The sequence below is a fragment of the Astyanax mexicanus genome, chromosome 21 (genome assembly GCF_023375975.1).
Source record: "Astyanax mexicanus isolate ESR-SI-001 chromosome 21, AstMex3_surface, whole genome shotgun sequence".
NCBI classification, from domain to species: domain Eukaryota; kingdom Metazoa; phylum Chordata; class Actinopteri; order Characiformes; family Acestrorhamphidae; genus Astyanax; species Astyanax mexicanus.
In genome coordinates this window covers 18,484,007-18,506,929 of record NC_064428.1, presented here as the reverse complement: position 1 = coordinate 18,506,929, position 22,923 = coordinate 18,484,007, and the positions used below count along the sequence as shown (strand labels likewise).

General features: G+C 38.7%; 1 protein-coding gene across 1 annotated transcript in view; it reads right to left on the bottom strand.

Annotated features, from left to right (window-relative positions):
- abcb6a (ATP-binding cassette, sub-family B (MDR/TAP), member 6a) overlaps positions 1 to 1,397 on the bottom strand; it is a 28,700-nt gene extending 27,303 nt beyond the window's left edge. Inside the window, exon 1 of the mRNA XM_007233709.4 lies at positions 1,244 to 1,397. The gene's annotated coding sequence lies outside the window, so the exon portion shown is untranslated. The remainder of the gene's footprint in view (positions 1 to 1,243) is intronic.
- Positions 1,398 to 22,923: the final 21,526 nt, after the last annotated feature.

The following is a 22,923-nucleotide window of genomic DNA, read 5'->3' as shown; positions in this document are numbered from 1 at the left end:
ATAAATACTGTATACTGAAATACTGTGTGTAAAAAAAAATCATGTCACCAAATTAAAAACCTCTGGAATTTAATCAAGACAAAGATGGATGATCACAAGCCATCAAACCAAGCAGAACTGTTTGAATTTGTGCACCAGGTGTGGCATAAAGTTATCCAGAAGCAGTGTGTAAGACTGGTGGAGGAGAACATGCCAAGATGCATAAAAATATGTGAAACAAAACCAGGGTTATTCCACCAAATATTAATTTCTGAACTCTTAAAACTTTATGAATATGAACTTGTTTTCTTTGCATTATTTGAGGTCTGAAAGCTCTGCATCTTTCTTGTTATTTCAGATATTTCTTATTTTCTGCAAATAAATGCTCTAAATTACAATATTTTTATTTGGAAATTGGAAGTCGTGAAAACTACAAGTCCCATGATGCACTGGTAAGCGGCAAAACCATAGATATACACACAACTAGCAATGGACTGTTTACAGCTGAGCGGACGAAGGTTAAACTCTTATAAAACAAATAAATACGAACGGAACACATCATTACACTGAACCAAACATTAAACAGACGTGATTAACTAGCTAATTATATAGTTAACTAGTTAGCTAACTAATTATTTAGTAAGTGTTTGGTGGCAAGAGCTGCGCAGTCACTGCAGCGTTATCTCATGTTATCTAACCGAAGGTCTAACTTCAGTTTAGAGAGAGATTTTCTCAACAAAACTATGGATTTACTGCGTTAAACAGACACTATTCGAAGCTGCTTGTATTGAGGGATGCTAACATACGCTATATTTTAATATACATATAGTAAATTATATATTACAGTAAGTTATTTAGCTATAGTGTTAGCTTTAGTTGGCTAACCCAAGGTCCAGAAAGTGTAAATCCATCCCAGGGTTTTTTACCAACTGTCTGGGCGGCTCTGCTGCAGCTGGCTACAGGCACGCAGTTAGTACAAAACCCTGGAATGGATTTTTACTTTCTGGACCTGGTTGGTCCAGCCACCTCTAGTTATAATACCGGTTCCCAAAAGCTACGCTAACTAGCTAGCTAAGCTACAGACAGCACTTAAACGCAACTAAAAATATTTAATCCTCATTTTAAAACGCTGGAGGTTTTTAGGACTGTCTCCAAACTCAGCCACACAAACCAAACACTGTGACTGCTAGTTACCTAGCAAGTAAACACCGAGCTTCGCCATTTAATTTAACCAAGCCAGCTTACACCAAAACACCACACTCACCCTCTGTAAATCCAGCGATTCCCACAGTCCTACTGAACGTCCCAGCTGATTATCAGCTAGTTAACCAGCTACAGCCTCACTGACACACATCTCAGCTCTGCCCTTGTACACACAGCGGCTCCATCCACGCCTTACAGAAATACACTGTTACTCAGGGTTGCCAGGTCCAACAGAAAAAAAATCCTGCCCAAAGTCAGTCTAAAACCCGCCCTTCAGAAGCTTACACTAGCCCAATATATATATATTGGTCTGTCTCACCTTCGAAGCAAATAGCAAAACAACTATACGTATAGGAGTGTATGAGTGTAGTATTTTGTTTATAAAGGATTTATTATTTATTACTATGTATCTTTAAGTCATTAAAATATTGTAACAGTAATGTTTTATTGGTTCTTTTATAACAGTTTTATATCCCAGACAAGAACATTTAATAGTGACATAATTAGCAAAAAGAAAAAAAAATACTTTTATTTACTAATTTCTGTTCTTGCCCCTCCTAAACTTTATTTTTTTTACTCGTATTGAACTTTTTTTTTCATTGCCTGGTGATTTCTGGTTACTTTGTGATTTTTTATTTTATTATTATTATTATTATTTTTAAGTAGCCCAAAAAACGCACACTGCAGCGACTGGATTTTCAAACAAGCCCAATTGGGAGGAAAAACCGCGAACCTGGCAACTCTGTTCTTACTACATATCATGTGTTTCCCACCCGTTTTCCGCCCTCTGCCGCACCTGCTTTCAGGCAGCAGGCAGGCTCAGTTTCGGGCGAGGCTAAATTAAAGGCTGAAGCACCTGAAGCTCCCAACTCCCTAGTCCTTATGAAGTGCACTACTTTAAAGCTCCACTACGTAGGATTGAGATTTTGTGCTCGTGGGCTCCCCCTACAGTTGCAGAGTGTAATAAATGTTTCAGGCGGATTAGTTTCTCTTTCTCGTTTTCTGGCTTTCACAGACATATTCGGTCTCTTTCCAGCTTCTGCCAGAGTGTCTGTATGTTAGTTTGTAAAGAATGAACCAGTAGTCCTTGTAGAACTGTTAGAACTAAAGGGCGGAAAGCAGCTTTGAGCTCAGAGGAGCTCCGGCACAGACACGTCCTCCTATTACACCTTAATGCAGCGCTGCAGTCAGTTTCAAGCTGTAGTTTTCCTTTAAAAAGATAAATAATCAAGGCAATCCTACCTAGTGCTGCTTTTAAATTATTGGACTGTATAAAAGTGTAAATAAGTGTGGAACTTTTTTTTCTTAAACGCAAATACTCATATAAATATTAAATAACCAATCTAATAGCTTTTTTTGTTTGATAATGACCTAGCTAATAGTTAACCTACGTAGGGCACCACTTAATGCTAAACATACACTAGTCGACTTTGAAAAGACTCTGAAAAGTCTTTTAACAGATTAAAGTCTGATACCCTCTCACATCTAAAGACAAACCACAGACTTTTTACTCACAGACTCATCACAGAATAAGATTTTGTTTGTTGTGTATTTAAATATAATAATAGTGTACTTGAACTATATGCAGAATATTTTATCTGCATTTTAGTATTAGTTGAATTAAGAATACCTTATTTGGCTGTCCTAATTTTGTACTGGTCATGTACTTTAAAAAAAAATAATTTTATTTACAATTGTTTTCCCATTTTCTCCCACAATTTACACGACCAATTACCCAAGCGACACTATTCTTAAAAAAAAAATGTATCTCTGTGTCACTACCTCATAGTTTTATTTTCTTATGTATTGTTCTTATAATTAAAAGTATAGACTTGTTTTAATTTCTCTGTTATATGAATGGCACATTTTTATTTACAATCCCCAATATGCAACTTCTATATAATGCTTAACTAACATTGTGAACATAGGCATTTAGGTTGATTGATTGATTGATTGATTGACTGACTGATTCATGCTGATTTAAAAACTGTCAAAAGAGCCAGAATACAGGTGGGAAATAAAACAGCCTCTCTGTTTTTTAATACTTACAATAAATGACAATTAATATAACACAATATATGGTACAGTAACGTTTATCTCAGAGGCCTCGTGTGATTTTTAAGTTAATGCTATAACAAATATTAATAATCAGTTTATCCAAAATCAATACTGTTTCAAATTCTGACTCACTCATAGCATGATGAATAATATTGAATATTGATGATGAATAATGATGATAATAAGAGCTGGACAGCAGAGGGCAGTGTTACTACATCAGTCAGTCTGCAGTCAACACTACCTGGATTTCTAGACATTGTTGGATAATCTATCTGATTAAATACCTCAGTTCTGTATAAAAGAAACAGTTTAACAGAGGAGTTTATTAGAGCTGCTCTGTGGTAGTGTTTAAGTTGCAAGTAAAGCTTCTACCAGTAAAATTAACTGGTGTGTGTCAGTAACTGATTGAATGTAAGCTCCCAGTAAAATAAGTTGTGAATTCAGTTGTAAGTTCAGCTGGTATTTGAACATAGATCATAATGAGACAAAGAGGTGTATGTGTGTGTCTGTGTGTGCTTGTTTGGTTTAATTGTTGCAGTTCTGCAGGTGGAGTGTTGCTCACCTACGTGCTCATTACTCTACAGATAATGACTTTACTTTAGATTCAGCTTATGCTACAGGTGGTAAATGTAACCCAGTTTTAAATAAAGCTCTGGTCACTGTAAGAGAAATTATCTATCTAGGAATCACCACCAGTCAATTGGAGAGTGTCATGAGGTCACAATAGGCACACACCACAACATTCGTATTACTTAGAAATGTGTGACTTCTGATAAAATTTCACGTATATTGTATTTAATTCATGCATTTTCATCAAAACAAACACACACACACACACACACACAGGGGCGTAGCAGCAAATTCTGGGCCCTGTACACTCTCAATGTCAGTGGGCCCCTATCCATGCAAGCACACAAGGAACGTGGATTTTCATGGGCCCCTCTTCCTACTCGGGCCCTGGGTAGTCAAGTCCACTTTTCCCCCCACTACCACGCCTATGCACACACACACACACACACATATATGAGCATATTGGCAAGAGTGGAAAGAAACAGCTGGCCAGCAGAGGGCAGTAAAACTCCATCTCTTCACTTGCAGTCAGCAGTGTCTGGATTTCTGGATGTTTTAGATGTTTTGTGTGATTAAAATACCTCACTGTTAAATGATAGTGAAGCTAATGTATTGTATCTCAGTTAATGTGTTGTATCAAAGCTGAGTGCTCATTTCTGACTCATTGAATTTTTGTTTAATGTTGAATTCATGCTAATGTTAATATCAGCTTTTAATATAATGGTTTGAATGTACGTAAATAAGTGTTTTTTTTTTAAGTTTGTTCTGAGCAGAAAAGTCTAGAACTGTACTGAATGCACTGGCGGTCTGACCAGTGGAAAAACCATATGGTCTTCACTGAGGCCTTGTGATTTGGGGGAATAAATTGGAATGTCTCTCTAATTTTATTTCAGTAGAATTATGCGTGTATGCTTGTAAACTCTGCATGATTAACATATGATAAAAGTCCTATTTTCAAGTTTAAATTGAAAATTTAACTATTCATATCAATCTGACAGCAAAATGAATCAGTTATGCTTTTATCTCCAGTGTACAGGACCATTTGTTATGCACTCGCTAAAGTCCCAAATATGTTATTATTATAACTTTGAATTCTTATATTTGTGGAGTGGTGTGTGTGTGTGTGGATGTGTTTGTTTGGTTTAATTGTAGTTTGGTTTATTTGCAGATTTTTTCAGGTGTTGTTCTATGTTGGGGTAGAGGGTGAATAGAGGCCTCCACTGCTGGAGCTGTCATTTGAATGGTTAACATTTAATGGTGAGGGTCTTTTCATGCTTTCTTTTTAAGTTTATGTCCTGGTCTCAATACTCAATACCCAAATTGTAATTTGTTACTCTATGATATATACATAAAATTACCTGTATCTTGTCACCATCATGCAGAATCTTGTGCCTCCGTTTTTGCTGTTTTTTTTTTTTTTTTACTTTTTTACACTGTCTGAATCTGTACGTTCTTATTTTTACATTGTGCCAAATAGTGTTGTAATACTTCAGTCCGGTCTCTGTCTCCAGAGCAAAAACTAGCGTCTTCGTCTCGTCTAGGACTCACCCTTGTTAGGAATCGGTCTTGTCTTGGTCTAGAGGTGGGGTGGACTCGGAGACTGTGGACGAGACCGTCCGAGTCCTCTGTCTGAGGTGACGTTCATTAGAAACTGGACCTGGCAGAGTACTACAGCTAGTGAGGAGCTAGCTAACCTTAGCGACAAGCTAAACCACACACTAATCTTAACGGAGAGAGAACTAAAGCTAGCAACAAGCTAGCTAACCTTAGCGACGAGCTAAATTACACACTATTGTTGCCAGAGAGAGAACTAAAGCTAGCAACGAGCTAGCTAACCATAGCAACGAGCTAAATTACACACTAATGTTACTGGAGAGAGAACTAAAGCTAGCAATGAGCTAGCTAACCTTAGCGACAAGCTAAACCACACACTAATCTTAACGGAGAGAGAACTAAAGCTAGCAACGAGCTAGCTAACCTTAGCGTCGAGCTAAATTACACACTAATGTTACCGGAGAGAGAACTAAAGCTAGCAACAAGCTAGCTAACCTTAGCGACGAGCTAAATTACACACTATTGTTGCCAGAGAGAGAACTAAAGCTAGCAACGAGCTAGCTAACCTTAGCGACGAGCTAAATTGCACACTAATGTTAAGGGGAAGAGAACCAAAGCTAGCAATGAGTTAGCTAACCATAGCAACGAGCTAAATTACACACTAATGTTACCGGAGAGAGAACTAAAGCTAGCAATGAGCTAGCTAACCTTAGCAACAAGCTAAATTACACACTTATTTACTGGAGAGAGAACTAAAGCTAGCAACGAGCTAGCTAATCTTAGAGACGAGCTAAATTACACACTAATGTTACCGGAGAGAGAACTAAAGCTAGCAACGAGCTAGCTAACCTTAGAGACGAGCTAAATTACACACTAATGTTACCGGAGAGAGACTAAAGCTAGCAACGAGCTAGCTAACCTTAGAGACGAGCTAAATTACACACTAATGTTACCGGAGAAAGAACTAAAGCTAGCAACGAGCTAGCTAATCTTAGCGATGAGCTAGTTAATCTTAGCAACAAGCTAGCTAATCTTAGCAACAAGATCTTTTTGCATTGACAGTTAATGAGTTTTTTTCTTTGACTGTAAAGCTGCCATTTAGGAGAAGCAAAACCTCTAAAACCTATAGTACATGTTATTACTATATATAGGTACATATCTTCAATTATAAACTCAAATACAAACTCTGCAGGAGCGCTTTTCCATGTCTAGGGCCAGGCATGGGCTGGATGGGTATAAAGCAGGATAAACTTTTTTTTTTAGATATATGTAGGGTTTTAATCGGTGAAGCTGTGCAACGCTTATCTATATCAAATACAAATGTCATATATTTTCGTAATTAAATAATATTAGTAGTAGTTTGTATAATGTATTTCTACCTATGTATTGATTTTGTGCAAAAATCACTTTTTGTCTGTGTGTGTGTGAGACAGTTAGCAGTAAAACTGGGCTTTATGATGGGTGCAAAAGATAAGCGCAGAGGTTAAAAAAGGTTATACAACAGAAAATCCTGTTTTCATAGCAATCGGCACCAGGAACAGGGTTTATAACGAGTTTAATGCAAACAGGAAAACGTTTCCACCTACAGACGAAGACCCCGGAATGCCATGACTACACTAGCAAAGCAGGATACCATGCAGCTAAGTCCTCATTTGGGATTACAATTGCGTGCCAACAATAAAGATGGAAACTATAGTCTAGACGTGGAAGTGCTGACACTGGGCTTTTAGAACTCCACTGGGAACATTCAGACCACTGGAGTTTTATGTCAGGAATTAGTGTTGCTGTTTCAGGCCCATAAGAAGACATTTCAGATATTTAAATGCTTCACATGTGTAACTTTAACATGCCAGTCAGGACCTGAGGTCGCAACGAGCAAGATATGAATAAATAAACCATAATACTAAAGAAGATGATGTTATCTCTGGGGAAAAACAGCAAAATTCTAGGCTTTGTTAGATAATCCTGAGGAACGTCACATTTATATCTGTGTATCACGTAGAATGTTAAGCTTTATGGCTTTGCATTTAAATAGAAAAAATGGAGAACAGAGTTAAATGGAGAGAATGCTAGTCTAAATCAGGTCTAATTCATTGCACACACACACTTACATTATCTCACAAAGTGAGTACACATGTTACATTTTTGTAAATATGTTATTATGAAAGTGGTATAAAAAGGTTTTGGCACCCCTGATCATTTTCATGATTTTCCTTTATAAATCACTGGTTGTTTGGATCTGCAAGTTTAGATAAATATATCATATAGCACAGAGATATTTAAGAAGTGAAATGAAGTTTATAGAATTTTTTATTTTTTAAACTAAATTAGGCACCTGCATACCTTGGGCACGCTTATCATTTTTTTATTTGAATACATTTAGTACTAATTATTGGAACTAATTATTGGAATTATTAGTTCTTTAACCCTTGACTTACGAACATAGGTGACGACAATACAACTCTCAAATGACCTGAAAACGGAGATTGTTCAACATCATGGTTTAGATATAAAAAGCTATCTCAGAGGTTTCAGCTGTCAGTTTCCACTGTGATGAACATCACAGTAAGGAAATGGAAGAACCACAGGCACAGTTCTAGTTAAGACCTAAAAAAGGCAGACCATGAAAAATCTCAGGTTAGCAGAGGAGAAGGATGGAGTGAACAGTCATAGTCAACCCACAGACCTCCAGAGCTCCAAACACCTACATCATCATCTTACTGCAGATGGTGTCACTGTGCATCGTTCAGCTATTTAGCGCATTTTGCACAAGGAGAGGCTGTATGGGAGAGTAATGCAGAAGAAGCCTTTTCTAAGCAAACGCCACAAACAGAGTCGCTTGAGGTATGCTAAAGCTAAAGCACATTTAGACAAGCCAGCTTCATTTTGGAATAAGGTTCAGTGGACTGATGAAGTTTCTTCAATTTTACCAAATTAAAAACCTCTGAAATATAATCAAGAGGAAGATGGATGATCACAACCCATCAAACCAAACTGAACTGCTTGAATATTTTGCACCATGAGTGGCAGAAAGTTATCCAAAAGCAGTGTGTAAGACTGGTGGAGGAGAACATGCCAAGATGGGTTATTGCACCAAATATTGATTTCTGAACTTGTTTTCTTAGCATCATTTGAGGTCTAAAAGCTTTTCATTCTTTTTTGTTATTTCAGCCATTTCTCATTTTCTGCAAATAAATGCTCTAAATAACATTATTTTTATTCAGAATTTGGGAGAAATGTTGTCTGTAGTTTATAGAATAAAACAATAAAACAAAAACAATATTCATTTAACTCAAACCATATAACTATAAATATCAAAATCAGAGAAACAGATTCAGAAACTGAAGTGGTCTCTTAATTTTGTAAGAGCTGTACTTTCTTGTTTTTTGGAGCATCCACGTATCCGTCATCCCAGGTAGCAGACTCTCACGCAATGTCAGTCTCGCTGGTGCCTAAGATTGGATGTTGTCTTACGAAAAACATAGCTGTGCCATTTCCTAAATGGCTCTAGATGTCATGTCTTCAGAGCCTGAAGATTCCTCATCGTTTATGGGTTATTAATAGAATAAGGCCGAGTAAGCCAGACTCAAAGACCATTAGGCACGCTAAGAGGGACTTAATTGTTTCCTGAGTGTCTGGAAATAGGAGCCGTAAGAGGAGGCTAATTAAATTGCTTCCTCCATTATCAACCTCCCTTTTTGTTGACTTGAGTCTTAATTAAGGCAGTTCATTATGACATGTGACAGGGGTCGTCTCCCCGCACGACACAAGGCCTTTTGTCTTCTTCCTCGTCCACCTACCTTCCTCGACTGAATCGAAGGGCCGCGGGGTCATTTTCCACGCTCCGCTGAAATGGAGCCCAGTGCTGGGCGACTGCAGTCATTTGATATTCCTGTTGGTCCAGACACAGCGTAGTTCCGAGCCGAAGTCTCCGGCCATGTGAGATTTAAACGATATTGAAAGCTATTTATCTGAGCAGGAAGAGTTTGTTTGCTTGGAAAAAACAAGATTAGAATTCGATGCAACATTAGAATCAATACAAATAGAAGACATTATAGAAGCGTTCAATCACTTTTGACGAAGTCTTGCTATTTTATACTTACTTGATATTTGATTGATGTACCATTGAAAATAGAATAGAATACACTCCAAAAATGGTTTTGAAAATGGTGGCTGTTGGTTCCCATAAAGAAAATATGCTGGTATGACACAGGTTAACTACATTTTGCATCTAAATATTGTGAATAGTGTATTAAAAACCTTACATAAATGAGCTTTTCACTTCATTATTAATACTGCATAATGTCTTGTAGGCAGAGTTTGATTCATTTACACTTAAACTTCCACATTGGACACTAACAGTTTGTGGCTTTAGAGTATGTTTCGAGTTTTTTGATTAGTAAATCCGTCTTCCCATTGACTCACCATCAGTGTGTAGTCATTCCACACATTTTACTATACAAACCCTAGTTGAAATTAATTGGACAGTTTTGGGTTTTTGGTTCTTAAATGTTTGATTGGTTCGATGGTTTCTTGGTTTGTGGATTGTTTTTTGTGAGCTGGTTGGTTGATGGGTTTGTTGGTTGGTTGATGGGTTTTTGGATGGTTGATAGGTTTGTTGGTTGGTTGATGGGTTTTGGGATGTTTGCTAAATGGTTGCTTGGCTGAATGGTTGGTTAGTTGCATGGTTGTAGTTTTGTTGGTTGGTTATATGGTTGGTTGGTTTGATAGTTTTGTGAATTGGTTTGTTTGTGGGTTGGTTGGTTTGTTGGTTGATGGGATTGTTGGATGGTTGATTAGATGAATGATTGCATAGTTGCTTGGTTGTGTGTTTTTTGTTGGTTAAATGGTTGATTGGTTCAGTATTTTCTTGTTTGTTTGTGGGTTTAATGTTTGATTGAATGATTGTGGGTTTTTAGTTGGTTATAGAGTTGATTGGTTCAATGGTTTCCTGGTTTGTGGATTGTTTTGTTGGTGGGTTAATGGTTGATTGAATGATTGTGGGTTTTTGGTTTGATGGATTGGTTTGATTGTTGCTTGGTTTGTAGATTGCTAGGTTGGTTGGTGGGTTTGTTGAATGGTTGCTTTGATGGTTGCTTGGATGAATGTTTGGTTAATTGCATGGTTGTGGGTTTGTTGGTTGTATACATTGTTGATTGGTTTGGTTGTTGCTTGGTTTGTGGATTGGTTTGTCTGTGGGTTGGTTGGTTGGTTGATGGGTGTGATTGATGGATGGTTTGAATGTTTGATTGAATGATTGGTTAGTTAGTTGGTTGGTTGCCTGGCTTGTGGGTTTTGGAGTTAGGGGAAAATTCGATGTTTGGTAATTAGATTTTTAGTTGTTTTGAATCAATTCAGGCACAACCAATTTACTGCTCATCATTATACTGAAAAATCTTTGATGAAAATATACCAGCAAATTTACTTTCTTCTATTTTAAATATTCAATAATGTGGCTTATTATTTGTTTTATGTAGGCCCTCTCTTCACTCAGTGTTTACTGGGCTAAAGACAGAATGGTTGGATCTTTTGTTGGGTAGAGGCCATTATGCTGCATTATCCCACTTTGTATTAATAAAGCCCCTCACTGTTTATGGCCTCTAATTATAGTTATCCATCATATTGGCCTCGCGAGCCAAGAGTGGCGATGCGAGTGGTTCTACTAAATGTAAAGCTTAGCGCAGTCAAACCCTGTATTTACCCCATGTTTGAATCAAATGATAAACAACAGATAAGACAAAAACAAAAAAGATCTACATCTACATTGTGCAACAATTGGGGAGCTGTATTTTCAAAACAAAACCTTCAAAGAACCATAATTGTTTTGTAGAGAATCATTTTACAAAAATGGCTCTTAAAAAAGCATTAAACAGGTTGGTGTGCTGGTTGGTTGGATAGATGGTGGGTTAATTGGTTGATTTGTTGGCTGTTGAATTTATTGGTTAATAAAGACATTTCAGATTTTCATAGCATGACTCACAAATTATTTTTTTTTTCATGATAGTTTGATTAACTATTTGTAGTATATGTATATGTTTACTGTTACTCCATTCCAGAGAAGAACCATTTAGCTCTGTTAGCTGTTAGTTAATTGTTTGGTTTGTGGGTTGGTTGAATTGTTGTTTGGATGTTTCACTGTATTATTAGAATTATTCACCAATACATTTTGTGCTGTGACCTATTTGTAAGTTCACGTATTCTCTGTCATGAGGAAGACCTAATAGGCAAACAACCATTATGCATTTACATTGAATAATTGGTTGATTGATTAATTGACTGAAGGGTGTGTTGCGTTTTCTGGTTGGCTGGTGGACGGGTTGGTTGACCGATCAGGTGGATGGATGGTTGATTGGTTGGACAAAACCATTGTATGGTGGTTGCTAGGCTGGTTGCTTTGTGGGTCGTTTGGTTGGTGTGTTGGTTGATTGGTGGCTTTGTGGTTTGGCTGGTGAAAGGGTTGGTTGGTCGATTATTTGAAAAGGTGATTGACAGATTGGATAGCTGGTTGGTTGGGTGAAAAATATATTTGGTGGTTGGTAGGTTGGTAGATTTCTAAGTTGGTTGCTTTTTTGTCTGATTTATTCATTGTTTTTATAGGCAATTTCATGTTTTTAATAGCATAATTCACAAATATAATTGTGTTCCTATGAAGAACTAATTGTAAGTTTACACCTCCATCTTACAGAGGAAACATTTAATTAGATAAACAGCAATTTATGCATTTGTATTGACTGACTGACTGAATATCTAATGGATTGGTGGGCTGGTTGCTTGGTTGTAGAGCTGGTTAATTGGGTGCATGGATTCATTGTTTTGTGGATGGTGGGTAGGTTTGTTGATTGGATATTTTATTGGTTGGATGGTTGGTTTTGGTTTGTTTGTGAGTTTTGGTTGGTTGGATGTTTTAATAAGCCAATTCATGTTTTTCATAGCATTGGTCACAAGTAAAATTTTAGTGTGGATGGAATATTGACTGGTTGGTTGGATGATTGGTTGAATGGATGGTTGGTTGGTTTGTCAGTTGATTAAGCCATTTCATGTTTTAAATAGCATTATTTACAAACATACTTTAATAAAAAGCTATTTATAAGTTTACAGGTCATCTGTCTAGTGTCTTTACTGAAGTTCAACATATTTATGAGTGTAGAAGAGTGTGTAACAAGTTCAAAGGTTCATTTCTGTTCTAGTTTCTGAGCAGCAGACACACAAGCACACAGCACCTGATTGCTTCTGTACAGTTTACACAATCTGATCACATCACACAACTCTTACCCATCACTACACACCTGCACTTTAAATTCTCCACATTCTTTAAATGTTGCTGAGGGTCAGTTTATAACCGAATGTTTCTGCACTGTTTACAGTGGCTTGTGTTCATTCTTCCACTCGTTTGCTGCTTCTATACTTGGTGTGTTAGTTTGCTGTAATTCAGTTGTTATTATGCTGAGCGAGCTGCAGGATCACGTCATTAATCCAGTTCCCCACATTCACTAATATACTTGTCAGATATCAACCTTTCCTCAGCCAGCATGTTTTGACAACAGAAGAAATATGATGTGATATATTTTTATTTTATCTCTGGCTAAAGGCCACAAAGGGGATTAAAATAGGTGATTTATTGACATTCCCAGGGCCTGTTTTTAGACGTACAGAGCGGCAGTGATAGCCGGCAGCACCTCTCCAAGGACTAATGCTCTGTCAGCAGTCATGGCAATTAAGTGTCCAATAAATCCTAAATGTTATTTTCATATTCATGAACCTGACACTCACTTTCAGCATTGTGTACACGTATACATGTGGGTTTGTTTTTATATACAGTGCTAGGACATGGGGACAAACACAGGAACACACAGAAATCGCACATGGTGTCTGCCATATACCATACACTCACTCAAAACTGTAGGAAGTGTCGGATTTCAATGCTATTAAGAAAGAAAATACAGAATAGTATACCAGGAACAATACACATTTGAAGATTCAGGGCCCTATTTTAGCGATCTATAGCGCACTGGTCAATTGAGCTTCTTGCAGCTGGATTCTGGATCTTGTAGCTGTTACTTTAAATCAAGTACAGGTGAAAACAACACTAGAAAACAACTTAAAACAGTAATAAATGTAGAAGTTTGATAAACACAGGCAGCAGTGAGTGGAAATACAGAAGAAATTACTTACATTTGTACAGAAATTTCCTATAGTGTCGTATTCTGGGCACTGTGCTCCAGCTTAACTAATCAACCAGCCAAAAAACGGTGCTTGAAGTAGGATAATAAAACAATAAAATGCTAGACGTTAAATCTGTATGCATATACGGGAAAAAAGTCCTATTCGGGTTTATATAAATCAATAATTGATCATTCGAATGAAGATCGATGTAAATCGAAAAATATATATTTTTAACACACCCCTATTTTAGGCATAATGTGAAAAAAACAACCAGTCTGCAAGTTGTCGTTTCCTCTAAGATGCAGATGAGCTCTGATTTTGACACATTCGTATCTTAAACCTCCACTAGGTAGGATTGAGATTTTGTGCTCGTGGGCCGCCAAAATAGCAACATTCCAGAAATGTACCTGAACACACCTCACTTCCAGACCACCACACCCATCAGTCTTGATATATATTCATAAACTCTGATGCTATTTTAATGATGCAGTGCAATTTGCACTTCACTCTATGACACTGTGGATTTGTTGGTCAAGACAGCACATTAATCTTTAGTGACAAGTCCAGCTCATCACTAAAGAGTGTGAATGGTGGCAAAACTTTATTGTTTAAAAAAATAATTACAGTACATTTCCCTTTAGAATTCTCTGCTATAATTCAGAATTTGTTGTTTTCATCAATGAAGGGAAGCAGTTCTGTCCCAGATGCAGCAAAACAGGCCCAAACCATGATGCTACCACCACCATGTTTCACAGCTTGGATAAGGATCTTATGCTGGAATGCACTGTTTTTCATTTAAACCAAAAAGTTCGATTTTGGTTTAATCTATCCAAAAAAACTTTCCTTCAATATCCTTCTGGCTTGTGCACATGATCATTAGCAACCTCTCGACGAGCAGCAATGTTCTTTTTGGAGAGCAGTGGCTTTTTTCTTGCAGCCCTTTTATGCACACCATTGTTGTTCAGTGTTTTTTTGTTTTCTTCATGTTCTTCTAGCCTGATATTACTTTTTGTATGAGAATCTAAAAAAACATTCACTGTGACAAATGTAATATTTTACTTTGTATAACTCATAAACAAAAAACATGTTTTTCTCTTGAAGTTTAATACAAATTACAAAGTTAATTGTTAGTTCTAGAATTGTGCCTTCTTTAGCAAACTGCAGATGAGCAGCAATATTCTTTTTGGAGAGTAGTGGCTTTCTCCATGCAACTCTTCTATGCACACAATTAATGTTCAGTGTTCTCCTGATGGTGGATTGATAAACAGTAACATTAGCCAATGTGAATGAGGCCTTCAGTTGCTTAGAACGTACCCTGGGGTCCTTTGTGATACAACCTGAATGATCATTCAAATCTGTTTTTTGTTTTTCTTCATGCTCTCCTAGGCTGATATTACTTTTTGTATGGGAATCTAAAAACCATTCACTGTGACAAATGTTGTAATATTTTACGTTGTATAACCCATTGTAAACCAAAAACAAGCTTCTCCAGTGCTCCTCCAGTTTTAGACAAATTACAAAGTCAATTGTTCTTCCTATAATTGTGCCTTAGATCTGTCCACAAAATATACTTGCTTGTGTTTGTGTTTGCTATAGAGAGAACACAGCCGGATCAGTCAGAGCCGCATTCACAGCTATGATAGCCTACCATTATCCCTTTACTGAGGTTTAGAGTCATATGAAAATCATGGGGGTCTCTAGCTATTGTAATCTATGTCAGTCAGGTGGCCTATTGTCTTCTAGTCTTTGAATAAATACTGCGACATGCTGCGCAAAGCACTCTTACAAAAGGGGCCGCTGTGAGGAGACTGGTCCCTGATCAGCTGGAGACGCCCATCAGGCCCTACTCTGCTTATTGTGTGAGTAACTAAGTTAATGGGCTCTAATTTGGCCCCGGGGGGAGGGCTGCTTTTGGCTCAGGGGTTAGAACAGGGGGGTTTAAATGGGAGGCTGGTTGCTGCCAGAAAGTCGAGGCCATCTGCTGGGGACCGCAGGAAGCAGGTACGAACGACCCCCGCCACCATCCCGCCGACAAACGCCAGCTGCTCATTGTGAGGCATGCTAAATGAGGGCCCAGAGCTGGAGCAGTTCATACACTAATATATATATATTTATATATTTATATCTATACACACACACACCACCGGGGGGCAGCAGTCATATTCAGATAAACAATATGAACTCTGTTACCTTCTACAGTACTTACTCACTGGACTCACTGGACACTTTATTGGAAACATCTCCTAGTACATTGTACTTACATTCACTAGCCTCTTTATTAGAAACCTGCTATACACTGCTTTTTTTTTCTAATTTTTCCCATTTTCTCCCCAATTTACATGGCCAATTACCCAACCCACTCATTAGGACTCCCCCTATCACTAGTCATGCCCCAACACTCCAGGAGGATGAAGACTAACACATGCTTCCCCTGATACATGTGAAGTCAGCCTTCTTTTCGAGCTGCTGCTGATGCAGCATTGCCGAGCAGCCAGCACACTCGGAGGAAAGCGCAGGGGCTCGGCTCCGGTACATCAGCTCACAGACGCCCTGTGCTGCGGACATCACCCTAGATATAATGTGGGGAGAGAGCGCCATCTACCCACCCGGAGGGAGCAGGGCCAATTGTGCTCTCTCTGAGCGCCGGCAGCTTGATGGCAAAGCTGCATGAGCTGGGCTGCGACCTCCTGCTCATAGTGGCAGTGCTTTAGACCACTGGACCACTCAGCGCCCCAATATTACATATTTTTAAGTGAACCTTTGCTTTCAGTATGTGATGTGATCCCACCTTTGCAACAATGACCGCAACTAAACATTTTCGGTAACTGTTGATCAGTCCTGCACATCAGCTTATTGTTCTTTGGTAGAACAACTTGTGTGCTTAGCGTCATTGTCTTGTTACATGAGCCACCTTCCCTTGAGATTCAGTTCACAGACAGATGTTCTTGTCATTTCCCTTGACTTTTGATAGAATTCATAGTTTCAATTGGTGCTTTTCCACCAACGTGGAACTGGCACCGTTTTGGTTCAAAACCCCAATTTTGAAACGTTTGCAGCGTTTCCATTAAAAAAGTAGATTCCAGGACCAGGAACGTTTGTTCGCAACAAGAGCCAAAGAATACTAGGTTCTTCAGCGCAAACTATAACAACATCTGTAAGTGTCTGTTTGCTTCTGTTCCTCGTCGCTGTGCCTCGCCCTCTGTTCATGAAGTATGATCTGACGTTTTGACCACGGTTCTTATAAGTCAGGCAAACTGGTTCAAAAGCAAGAGTTATTTTGCTGGAAAATTGCTTAATGAGGTAAGCTATCCTGGCCTAGATGCAGCAAAACAGACCCAAACCATGATACTACCACCATACTTTGCCCACTTACACCTGATTGTCATCCCATCGATTGAATTGATTGATATTCAGCCTAAAAAGTCCTGAAAAGGCTCCATGAAGGTTAGCCCTTTACAGTTACAGAAATAATGTTACCACAATGTTTAAATATGTTAAATAAATAATAAAGAACATCCAGAAAATCTGTCAGACAAGTATTTAGAAAATATTCTACTAACCAAAAACTATAACCTTGTGCTTCCACTCACTGGCCACTTTATTAGAAACACCTAATATACAGTCCTTTTTGATTTCCCTCACTCGCCACTTTATTAGAAACACATAATAAAGAGTACCTTGTGCTGCTACTCACTGGCTACTTTATTAGAAACACCTAATATACCTTGTATGTTCACTTACTGACCATTTTATTAGAAACACCCAACATGGAGTATTTTATGTCTCCACTCACTGGCCACTTTATGAGAAACAGCTAATATACAGTACCTTGTGCTTCTACTCACTGGCCACTTTATTAGAAACACCCAACATGGAGTATTTTAGGCTTCCACTCACTGGCCACTTTATGAGAAACACCTAATATACAGTTCCTCGTGTTTCCAATCACTGGCCACTTTATTAGAAACACCTAATATTCAGTACCTTGTGTTTCCACTCACTGGCCACTTTATGAGAAACACCTAATATACAGTCCCTTGTGTTTCCACTCACTGGCCACTTTATGAGAAACACCTAATGTACAGTACCTTGTGTTTCCACTCACTGGCCACTTTATTAGAAACACCTACTATAGAGTACCTTGTGCTTCCACTCACTCACTGGCAACTTTATTAGAAACACCCAATATACACTAACTTGTGTTTTTACTTACTGGCCACTTTATTAGAAACACCTACTATTGCCAGTCTTGAGTAGAGAGTTAGAGTAAGTAGATGTGTCGTCTCTGGTCTGGTGTTTGTCTCTGATGTGTCTGAAATCTAAGAGTGTATTTCTCTGCACCTGAGTGATTCCCCATACGCTCGGTACATCTGTGCCACCTCACGTCATTAATTTGATTTACCCTTCTGTTTGATGTCTTTGTGGGTGATCCCGGAGGCTGAGAATGTTTCTTTGAGCCGGGAGGGAAAAGACCTTGCTTGAGGAATGAGGAAAGAGCCTGGATCTCGGAGGACTTGCATGACAAATGTGTCTATTATGGCCAGCGAGATGGTTGGCGTTATGAATCTGTTGACTGATCTGGTGCCCGCTGTTCTCTCGCATGTTCTTTGTTTAACCTCCGCTTTTCCCCCCGTAGCCCAATCCCAGAGCTGGATTTTTCTATCCTGCAGAGAGGGGGTGGTTAAAGACCTGTGGGATTTGGCTTTGAGATAAGCCTGTCTGGAACCAGGCCAGCCTCGCCGGTGGGCCGCCCTCTTCATGGTTAATTTCGCTCTGGTCGGTCAGGCGTGCTTCTGGTCTGACTTGGAATGGTCAAGAGACCAAGTGAGAAAGATAGAGCAATAAATGAGACGAGAACACCAACAAAAGGGTATCTTAAGAAACACTGCAATAAGGAAGAACCTGAAGGAAAACTGATGCATTCTGTTGTTTTATGTTTACTTGAATTTGTGTTGGCGTGTAGCCTGCTGAAAAATGCAGCTTACGACCAGATTTTGCTACCGGACCTGCTTTCAGATGGTCTAAGCTGGCCTTCGGTGATCAAGGTGGTTAAAAAGTTGCAGATTTAAGTAAAGAAAAACGTCTTCTGTTGGGAAGCCAGCCATGTGGCATAATCTACATATTGTACATTCCCATACCAAAAAAATATATATGACATCCTACACTCATTGACAAAACAAAATGAGTCACAACATATAAGTTGTTAGAATCGAATGAAAATGTCTACATGTAAGTATAATGATGGTAGAAAAAGGTCATAGTTTTCAGAGTTCAAAAATCAATACTCGATGGAATAACCCTGGTTTTTAGTCACAGTTGTCATGCATCTTGGCATCATGTTCTCCTCCACCAGTTTTACACACTGATTTTGGATAACTTTATGCCACTCCTGATGCAAAAATTCAAGCAGTTCAGTTTGGTTTGATGGCTTGTGATCATCCATCTTCCTCTTGATTATATTCTAGAGGTTTTAATTTGGTAAAATTAAAGAAACTCTTCATTTTTATATATGCAGCAGTAAAAGCTTTCACAAGAATCGCACGCAACCTAAAATAAACATCACCAATAATGACCAGACATATCATTTCTCGATTACGGATCAGATCAGTGTACAATGGTTCTTTATTGTTGCTTTATGTCTGAACAGATAGAGTTTTAATCTTTTTTATCTGCCAAAAATGTACCTTTTTCTCAAAAACAAGATGACAGTAAGCATTTAAACAAGCTTATCTCAGTCACAGAGCACAAAGATAATACTGCCACCTCCAGATCGCTCTGCCTGTTATTTACAGCAAGGTATAAAACTCAGAATAGGGGGTCAGAAGTAACTCGAAAATGATGAGACAGGTTCGGAATGACAAATGGACGGAGAAAGCTGAATAGATGGGGGAAACAGAGAAACAAACCGAGCCCAACTTCCCTGTGCCAGCCGTCTCCTGAGGGCTGCAGACGGCAGCGGCTGGGCCTCCGTCTCACGAGCCATCGGCACTCATTTCCAGCAGATTACTAGAAAAGAAGGGGCTGCCTGTTACACCAGCACAGCGTTAATGGACTGTTATTAAAGACATGCATCACACTGCGTCCCAATGGAGTGGACCACACACACACACACAAACACACACACACACACATAAACACACACCATTTGCTGTCTGGATCCTGAAGGCAAACAAAAGCCCAAACAGTTTAGGCCAGCATTAGGCTCAATAGTCATCCTTATTCCTTTACAATTTTAGTCTTATTATTTAGATATTAACCTTTTAAAGACCTGTTTGTATGATTTTTACCTCAAGGCCAAAGTCAATGACTGATGTTGAAATTTTGACTTTGTTACTTTGTTGCACTGCAGCTGTGAGGTTAACGTAGCTAACAAGTAAAGAAAGTAACATAGAAGCTAAGTCTCCTGGTATCAGATATTTACATAATTAACATATCCTTAAAACCCTCATTCACGATCAGTGTGTTGTCATGCCCTCCAGCTGGCTACTGTCTCTTGGGTATTGGTCATTTATGTTTTATATAATGAATGACTGACTGATTACAGTGTTGAAGGCCATAAGAGCAAGTTACCATTTTCTTTATTGCAAAGTGTAACTTCATGCTGCTGGATGAATACTACCATGATGTTACTCTGTGTTGACTTGATTTGCCCATGTAGTGGAAAAATCTGCTTGCACAGGGAAATTTTTCCTGTTTTAGGAAACAAAAACTCAACCTAACCTAATCTAAATAAGTGATGGTTAGCCATAGTGGGCATGACCACACACTGATGTTGGGCTATGAGTGAGGTGCTTTTTGTGTGATGTACAGTTGCAAGAAAATGTAGGTGAACCCTTTGGAATTATTTGGATTTCTGTATAAATTGGTCATTAAATGTTTTCTGATCTTCATCTTAGTCACAACAATAGACAAATACTGTCTGCTTAAAATAATACCACACAAAAATATATGTTTGCATGGTTTTATTGAATACAACATGTTAACATTCACAGTGTGGGGTGGAGTAGGTGAACCTTTGGATTAAGTAATTGGTTGACCCTCCTTTGGCAGCAAAAACCTCAACCAAATGTTTTCTGTAGTTGCAGATCAGACTTGCACAATGGTCAGGAGGAATTCTGGATCATTCCTCTTCACAAAACAGTTTCAGTTCAGCAATATTCCTAGGATATCTGGTGTGAATCATATGCTCTCTTGAGGTCATGATGCCACAGCAGCTCAATTGGGTTGAGGTCAGGACTCTCCAGAAGGTGTATTTTCTTCTGCTGAAGCCGCTCGGTTGTTGATTTACCTTTATGTTTTGGGTCGTTGTCCTGTTGCATCATCCATCCTCTGTTGAGCTTCAGTTGGCAGAAAGATGGTCTTGGGAATTCATTTTTCTGTTGATGACAGTGGCAATCCGTTCAGGTCCTGATGCAGCAAAGCAGCCCCAAACCATGATTGGACTTGGACTTGGACTTCAGGTTGGCTGACTCCTGGTTCCAATTAGCTCTTAGAAACCCTAGCCTAGGGTTTCACATACTTTCACATACTTTTTTATTTGTGTGGTATTAGTTTAAGCAGACTGTGTTTGTCTATTGTTGTGACTTAGATGAAGCTCAGAACACATTTAATGACCAATTTATGCTGAAATCCAAGTAATCCCAATGGGTTCACATACTCTTCATTGCAATTGTACATTAAGGAATGTTAGGTAAACTTTGCTATTACTTCTAAAAAACATACTATATCTGAGAAACTAAGTGCATGAGTGTGCATATTTTTCCAAACCCATCGGTTTAAGCAAAACACTGCTAAACACATTACTGTCCCATCTAATTACAACTGAACAGTCAGTGCAGAGCTAGCTCCAAGCTTATTATTTTCTTTCCAGTAATGTGACATAGACAAATCACTTCTCTTCGTCCTCCCCTGCTGAGTGTTAGCAGGTGGATAAAGAGTTGTTCTGGGCCTGCTGGACAGAAAGGCTGCTTGCTGTTGGGCTAAAAATATGACTCTGCTTTTCTGTATTTGAGGAATCTTTCCATTGACTTTTTATGATTGTATCCAAATGTTGCCTTTCTTATCTAAACCCTGAAAGCAACAAACATGTGTGCAATCTGTCTTGTGTTTTTGTCACCACAAGATAGCGTAAAAGTGTTTCCCTTACTGATGTATAAATGGCGATTTCTTTACGGTTTACAGTGGACCTCCTGGTAAGATATTGTAATATTTAGCAGAGTTATACAGAGTCAGAAACCTGAAGTCTATCAGAGTTTACTGAACACCTCCATCCAAAGTGTGGGTCAATTTAGGTCTGTAGTTTCATATTAGTACATATTACGTATCAAAATAGTCTACCCTGCCCTCCCAACATTTGAAGCTCACATGGGTTGCCAGGTTAAGCACACTCTACCTACACAAACCACAGGCACAAGACGAGTTTGAGAACTTCTGTAAGTGACAGTGATCCACAAGGTTTGCAATGTGTGGCTAATCTATTCTTCCATTGTCCATTGTGACTGATAGAAGTTCATTTTAGCATGTTGTAGTGTGAAGACATGACGCCAGCAAATCTTAAATTACTTGAGACAAAAATGTTCATCCCTGTGGCCATCCCTTACTGGCTGTTGTTTTAAATTACCTAGCTAACCAAGGGTAGTTAACCTTAGCTGAAGCTCAGTGCATACACATTACAACTCTTCAGAACAGAATTAGCCATCTTGGCTTTTGTCTTGTAGTCCGTCTGGGCTCCATCTATCAATCACATTGCAAATGTCTAGCCTTTTGGTACTTTTTTACCATGTTTCTGACCATGGTTTCTGCTCCATAACAAACCATTCAAAAAAGAACATGGTGGCGAAAGCACTGCTATCAAGAGATGCCCAGTGCTTAAACTTAGCTTTCAGATATGTTTCCAAAATATTTGATATAATACATATTGGTCCTTAAATAAACACACACAAACACATCATTCCAGTCTTGCATATACCCCTCTTTGGTGATGTATTAACCATGATGCCCGGGGCCATAAATGTCCAGGCCACAATGGAACCTTTATAAGCCTCCCGCATTAAAAATTGAAGCCCTGCTGGCTTGTTTAATAAGCAGTTTGTCATTGATTTATCAGAAACGTGAGGGTTATAATGACGCTTGTAGAACACATAAAACTAAGAACGCAGCGGCCAATCTGCTGCATTTTTAGTGTGTGTGTGTTTGAGGGCAGTGTGTGCGCATGTGTGTTTCCTTTGGCTTGGCAATCCCTCCAAAACAACATAATCAGCCATGATGGACAACTGGCGGTGGCCGAGCACGTCTGGAGCATGTCGCCGAACACAATAAGCTCAATGAAATGATGGAATGTATAATTAGCTTTGTGTGTGCGCCAGCAACTTGTGTGTGTGTTATTGTGTTCGCCCA